The sequence below is a fragment of the Monodelphis domestica genome, chromosome 1 (genome assembly GCF_027887165.1).
Source record: "Monodelphis domestica isolate mMonDom1 chromosome 1, mMonDom1.pri, whole genome shotgun sequence".
NCBI classification, from domain to species: Eukaryota; Metazoa; Chordata; class Mammalia; order Didelphimorphia; family Didelphidae; genus Monodelphis; species Monodelphis domestica.
The window spans coordinates 558765803-558773525 of NC_077227.1; the positions used below are offsets into that span (position 1 = coordinate 558765803).

General features: G+C 34.7%; 1 pseudogene; it reads right to left on the minus strand.

The window, feature by feature from the left end:
- Window positions 1-5455: 5455 nt before the first annotated feature.
- LOC100032521 (eukaryotic translation initiation factor 2A-like) lies at window positions 5456-7169 on the minus strand (annotated as a pseudogene).
- Between the last annotated feature and the right edge of the window lie 554 nt (window positions 7170-7723).

Genomic DNA, 7723 nt, shown 5'->3' on the forward strand with positions numbered 1-7723 from the left:
TGTAATGAGCCTAGAAAGGTAGGTTGTGACCCGAATGTTAAGAGCTTTAAATTCCTAAGAGGAGTTTTTCTCTGATACTAGAAGCATTTGAGAATCCCTGCCTTTTATTGAGAAAGAGGGTGATATAGTCAGAATTGGACTTTGGGAAGTTTTGCAGATTTGTGGAAAAATGATTAAAGATGGGGAATTCATAGGACCAGTAAATTCAATTAAGAGATCATAGCAGTAACATGGGAAAGGGAATAAAGACCTAGTTAATAATAATGGCTGTGAGAATGGAGAGAAGGGATTGCAAAATATTCTGTGGAAATAGAAAGGACTGGATTTGGCAAATTATTGGACTAAGTTAACATGTAGAGATGTTGCACAAACCCAGGCAACCTAGCATAGATACTTTCTTCATCTGTATTTACTTAAAATGATTTAATCTCACAGCCTCTACTCTTATATCTCCTTTCATTAGGAAGCCAGAGAAAATGATTATTTAAAATCAAAGGCATTTATTGAAAAACTCTAATGAGATAAGTAGCATTATAACAATTTCCCCATTTACAGTCAACATACTTGAACATGAGAATACACAGCATCAGTTGGAAGAATGGATGCATAATAGCTATGCATGGAAAAATGAGAGGCTAGGATACATAAATCAAGAGATAAATCACAACTACAATACTTCAAAAAAAACCTGTGCCTCTTTGGTGATGTCATTGTAATTCTTTCATCAAGATTATATTACATGTCAGGTAATCTATGACTAGACTGCATCCTTTGCCAGATGTAACTCCCTGTGGGTCTCTCATGATTATTCCTGAACTATATTTCAGTGATATTGAGTCATTACTGGTCAGTGTTTTGCTGTATATATAGTTATGGAAGTTTGCTTTAACCTAAGTGTCAGCTAAGATGCTACATTGTCTTTAAGAGGGAGAATAGTTTTTGTTTTTGTTTGTTTAGTTTTAGAAATCAGAAGATTAAACTTTAGTTCTCTTAGTGGGGTTGACCTATAACATACTCAGTAATAGATTGAAAGGAGGAGTGATTTTAGTTTCTGTGGAATATAGAGAGTTTTCCATTCTCAGAGTCTTGGCTATGATATGATAGATTTTCTTCTTTGTGAAAATAAGTTTTCTTACCACTCAGTTAAATAGACACTCAGCTAAATGTCAACCATAGTCATTGGATTTTACTTTTAATATTCTTTTCTACTGTGGGCAATGGTATTGCCCTAAGTTTTTATGTGATTTGGAGTTAGAAGTCCCTTAAGATGCTTGCTTAACTATTAATTTGCAATAGCTCTTTGGAATGATTTTAAGTGACAGATCTCTTTTGTTTAGCCCTGATTATATTTATATCCTATCATACAAATAAACAGAATAGGAAAAGAAAAGAACAGCAACAAACTAACAAGGAAATCTTGGAGGTATTGCTTCCTTCTCAAAACTTAGTTCCAAATAACTTCCTTTATATATTTGTAAGGGGCATTGTGTTTTAGTGTGTACAATGAAAATTACAGATGTGAATGTGAATCTAACTAGGGTCTAAATGTGACTCACAGGAAAGTAAGACTAAACCGTCTCTGGCATAGTAAGGAAAGCAGGGATTGAGACCAGAGTTTAGTCAGTTAGCTCCTCTTATTAAGAGGGGGTATCATACTATAATTATATCTAACTTTTCCATTAAACATTATTAGTCTAATGGATTTAATTTTTCCTAATGACTATTTCTTAATGGGGAAAAAGGGTAGCAAGTATTGTATCCAATGCTTTACTTTCTACCAGACATCAGTTCCACAATGAACACACATGACAAAGAGCAATGAAAACCATTTATCCAAGTCAATAACAAAACAAAAATCAGAGAAAGTATACATAAGGTTAAATGCTATAAGTAAAAATTATTGTGGAGGCTTATTACCAGATTTATGAGCATTTATTAGTAAAGAAAAGGAGAGAAAAAAGTGTTTGTCTTTCTAATTTTAGATGAAAATTCAATCCTCCATTGCAATTCAGGCTCTTAAACTTGGTTTGTCATAGAGCAAGAAATAAGATAAAAGTTTAGAGAGAGACAAAGCCCAGAGAGTCAGATAGTTCAAGAGACTAGTCCAGAGAAAACAAAGCTCTCAGCGTCTCATATTGGCTTTACAAAATGCTGGCTCCTCCCACCCCTGATCATGGGCCAATGACTTTCAAAGTCTGTGACATTATGCCAGCTCCAAGATGCTGGCTTTGCTGTCAGAAAAATGAGTCTGATTTCTGTGTTGATCCACTGAGGTGAGTCTTCCAATATTGGATTAAGTTAGAAGTCTCCTAGATAATTTTAGTTCATGCAAATGTATATCAGACAATGCAAAATAATTCAGCTAGAAAAAGGGAGAGTGAGAGAATTTTATCTTATCTGAAGGAAAACTCCCTTAAATGTTCAGTAAATTTTTGTACCTCTTTTTCCATTTGACCAATCTCTTTAGTTTACTGTGCTTCTTTTACCATTTAGCCAGTTATGATAGATAAGCTGATACTTCCTTTCATATTTCTTGTGCCTTTTTCTCCAAGCTGACTTCTTAACAATTTTCTGAGATAATTTCCATTTCTTTTCCCAATTTTTCCTCTATCTCTCTTATTGAACTTCTAAAATTTTTTCATGAACTCCAAGACTTCTTATTAGATTTTTATTCAATTCATATTTTTCTTTGACACTTTGGGTATAGTTGCTTTGACATCAGTTTCCTCTGGTTTTTGTTCTTGACCTTCCTTTTCACCAACAGTTTTTATGTTTAGGTTCCTTTTTTGTTTGCTCATTTTTGCATCCTATTTCTGAAGTTATACTTTTATGTTAAAGTTGTTCTTTGCTTCTGTGATGGAGAGGCCATTATACCAAGTCTCAGGTCTTTTGAAAGTGTTGCTGTCTTTGGAGCTAGCTATTCAGTAGAGGAGTCTATAGGGTTTTGGTACTTACAAGGTGATATGATGCCATGATCTAAGAAGTGGTCTGGTTACTGCTCTCCTGGTCTGTCCTCTAGTCTTTGTTCAGGAAAGGACCTCATTCCCCTGAATCCATCTTTGCTAGTACTCCTTTTAAATATGGGATTCTTGCCACCTCTCCTACTTTCTTGCAGACACAATTATTAATGCTCTTATCTGTACTGGAATTACCCTCCTATGAGCAACCATAAGCACTCCTCTTTACCCTGGAATTTCAATCAAGGTTTATGATCCTCTATGGCCACAAGTGTCATCACTCTTTTTGGCCTTGTTACTGGGACCTGGAACTATGTGTTGGTAATTCAATAGGAGCATGAACCCACCCACCAGTAAAGGGTACACAGTCCTGTCCTTTTTGACACACTCATCCAAACCCTGAAGCTATCCTTGGTCTGAGAGATCCCAAACATGCTGCTGCCACCTAGAATCATGCTGCTGGCATAAGGCCTCTGCTGTATTTCTTTTGCACTCAAGACCCATCCACCAACCTGATGAAATATCTTTCCTACTGACTGTGTAAGTCATATTGGGTAGCAAAATTGTTTCAACCTTTTGTTGGTCCTACCACTCCAGAATTAAAAATTGAGTATTATTTTAGAGTTGTTTGCAAGAGAATTTGGGAAAAAACTTGGCTGAATGTGCTTTTCTACTGTGGCATATTGGCTCCACCCAACCTTTTCTTTGTTAAAGAAGAGGGCTCCAAAAGAATAAAGAAAGAAGAATGAACTATATGTATGAAAATGTTATAACAATTCTTTCTATGGCAGAAAGAAGTAGAAACTAAAAAGGATGCCTATCAATTGTAGTAAGTGAATTTAATGAATACTATTATGCCATAAGAAGTGAGAATAAGAATGATTTCAGAAAATCTAGAGAAGTCTTGTTTGAACTGATACAGATTAAAAGGAATAGAACCAGGAAAACAATTTGTACAATAACAACAAATGTAAAGATAAACAGGTTTGAAGACCTTGACAACTCTGTCAACATTGTGAATAATCACAATTAAAATGGACATGATGAATCATCATTTTACCCACCACTGGACAAAGAAGTGATGGATCTGGGCATCAGAATGAGAGATGATTTATACAAGGTCAGTGTGGTAATCTATTAAGCTTAAGTATGCTTATTCTTGAAAAGGTTTTATTTTACTTGTTTTTCCAATGTGAGATGAGGGAAAAATGGGTTTTTGATAGGAAAAAATAATAAATTCTTAAAAGAGAGAGCTCCTTGAAGGAGAGGAGTATAAGGATAAATCTTTTTATTTTAAAAGGCAAAGATAATTTTAAACAAGTAAATAATAAATTATATTACCAAGATCTACCGTGAGGTGAGAAAGAAGAAAAATGAAATTAATCATTTCAAAAATATAAATGTTAACACTAATTTTTGAAGTGCTAGGTGAATAAAGAAAACAATAAACTCATGATTTATTAATTGTTGCATTATTCAACTTTTTGTTTCAAAATGAACCATTTGATTAAATTTATTATGCTATAGAGTTATTTAAAATAGTCTTTATTTTCTTTCATGCAATCAAATTTTATGATACAATTTTCAAAGAAGAATGCAACCCACAGTTTCAATTTTTTTTTTACATATCCATTCTATAATTGCATCAATCACTGAAACCTGCTTGACATAGTGAAAAGGGAGACAAAATAAATTGATTCTCCTTGTCAAATGGTAAACAACAAAGGGGCCTTACAATGTCATCTGAAGTAATTTTAAAACTGTCACTTGGTGAAAGCTTAAAAATGAGGCTATAATTACTATGACAATGTCAAGAAAGGAGCCATAAACTGTCAAGATAAAACTGTATGACATATGTTGTAATTGATTGCAACAACATTGTATGTTCTGGTAACAGGTTATTGACTCATTCACAGTCTTGGGATGAAGAGTTTTGTGTTGAGTTAAGAGAGGTAATGGAGATATTACCCTGATAGACAAATGGGCAAGTTATTCTTCTTCAGCAGAGTCCACTGAATTTAGGACTGCATTTTTATTCATTCCAAATGATATTTTCTATTTAGTAAACTCTATGTCCACCGAAATTAATTTTGTAGCAAAATATTAGTAAATAAGAATCAAAACTAATACCAAATTTCCTTAAAGTGGTAAAAATGTACCCTATCAAAGTAATCAATATGACTATTTCCTGATAGATAAATATATTACAGCAAACATTTTTCAATAAACAGAATGAACAATTTTATGAGATCATTATCTACTTTAAGACTTTAATTTCATAACTGAAACTATATTAAATATAATTCAATTTAATTATGTTCTGCCATGTAACATTTTATTATAGGTTATGTAGGAATTTAGTTTGTCAATATGAAAAGAAAATTAGTTCTGGTAACACAATATTTATTAGGTAACAGCATGGAAACATAAAATTATAATCCAACATTCTTTACTACTTCAATCTTATGGTGTAAGTAAAACTTATTTTCCCTAGAATTTCAAATACCCAATTTCAAATTTTCAAATTCTTGTAGTAGGGCTGCTCCTTTCTGGATCTTCTCCATCTGTTTACCACCAGCTGCTTGTTTTTCCAGTTGTTCAAATGCTTTCAGTTTCTTTTTCAGGTTCTTGATCTTTTTTTTTTCTATGTCTGGGTCTCCTGTTGTTGGCAGAGAGACAACATTTAGTGGAATGCTCTATTGCTGAGCTGAGTTATGGATCAAATCTTGACCACTTTCACTTCTTGCCTTCTGTTTTGCAGCTTTCTTTGCCTCATGCTTTCTCTGATTTTTAAGAGCTGTTTTAGATAATGACTTGTCATTTCCTGAATGTTTCATATTCTGTAGTGGCTCCCCCTCATGCAGTTTGGAACTAGTTATAGGTTTATTACTTAAGGCTGGTGGTCTGTAAGCTTCTGCAACCTTAGGCTTCTTCTCTGGCACTTCACTTGGTAGTACTTGGTAAGTTACTGCTTTTGCTGGAAATATTCCATCTAAAATTGCCTGCCAAGACACTTGTTATATTTCTCCATTTGATGGGACATCATACTTGTGTAGAATTGAGCCAGTGTAATGCCAAATCTTGTATCCATTACTAACACGTATCCTTGGAGCACATGTAGCAGTTACAATATGTTCTCCATCTGGACACCAGACAAAGTACAATGAATCTGAAGCCACTGGTTTGGAAATAAGTTTGTAGTTTTAACATCCCACACTTCCATCTATCCCCTGAGATTTACAAACCCAGAAAGTACTAATATATGTCTGTGCAGGCTGTAGTAGTCTCCATTTTGAGAAGCAGTACCAAAGTTAAACACAAAATCATATTTCAAATAGAAAATTGTGGCATTGCCAGGTATAAAACCATAAATAGCACAAAATTCAGTGGAACTGAAATTCCAGACTACATCATAGATGGGGCTATTTTCTCCACTGATTGCAATGTAATGTAGGGTTTGTTCTCCATAATAAGAAGCTCCTGTCTTGTCGACATTGGTACTAGTAATTAGTAGCATAGCAGTGGCTTTTCTATTCCACAGCATTGTTACCTTATCAGCCTTAAAGAAGTGTTTGTTGACCAGCATGGAATGAGGCCCATTAATATTAGGGTATTGGTATAGCCTCACAAATGATGGGGCTCCCTTGCTGCTGGGAACATAGACAGCCATCTTGAATGGTCCTGGTGATAACACAAAATCACTAATTTTCTGTAAATGAATTTTGTCTGCAATTGTACCAAAGTTGTTGTTTTCAAAGAAGTGAACTTCGTTGTTAACATCTCTAGCAGAAATGCCTTCATCATCTGCCCAACATGGACACAAGTTCCCCATCTTTTTTCTGGATGAAAGACTAAGCATTTTCCAGTTTTCACATCATAAAGTTGTAGATTAAGTACTCCTGATGTGCCTTCTTTAGAAGTTGTGTAAGGCTGCCATATTGCTTATACACTATTTTTTGGTGAAAATTCAAGGCAAACTGCTTTTGGAAGATTGAAGGAATGTAGCAACTCATTGTTAGCAACATTTACAAGATTTACCTTTACTCCATTATGCCAAGCAAACAGGCTTCCATCTTCACTAAAGCCATAGACTTTGCAATTTTTCCCTGATTTCCTTAGAAATACTGTGTTTTCTGTAAAATGTGGTGGTCCATTTACCATGTAAAGCCCCCATGATCCACAGACAGCCAGGAGTGGCATGGAGGGAACCATCTTGTCCTTTGCTTATATAGCTTTTTAAAAATATAAGTTATCATTTCTGGTATTCAAAACAACCCTAGAAATTAGGTAGTCTAAATATTTTTATCCCCACTTCACAAGTAGAAAAAATTGATACCCAGAGAGTAAATGAATGGACACATCTTATATAGCCAGAAGGACATTGTTCTTCCTTCCTTTGGAAGAGTCCCAATGGCATCATTGAGGCAACGTATTGACTCATGTATGGATTACATTTAAGTGAGGTAATTTTGCACATGGTTGTCAACCTCACTCTTTCTTCCAGTCAGGGAAGTCCATTGGCAAGGCAAAAATCAGAATGTCTGGCAATGCTCTTGAATGCAGTAGATGGCCTTGAAATCTTTGATGTCTGATCAAAGTTTATGCACTATAGGATGCCTGCTTCAATATTCCTTTATAGCAGTTCGAGCAAATTGTTCTCATCTGCCCATTCTGTTGGAAATCTTCAAAAGATTGGGATAGATATTCCCCTAACTTGGTTACACTCAATCTCTTTTAGCTTGCCTGCTGAAATAGTTTTACTGGGG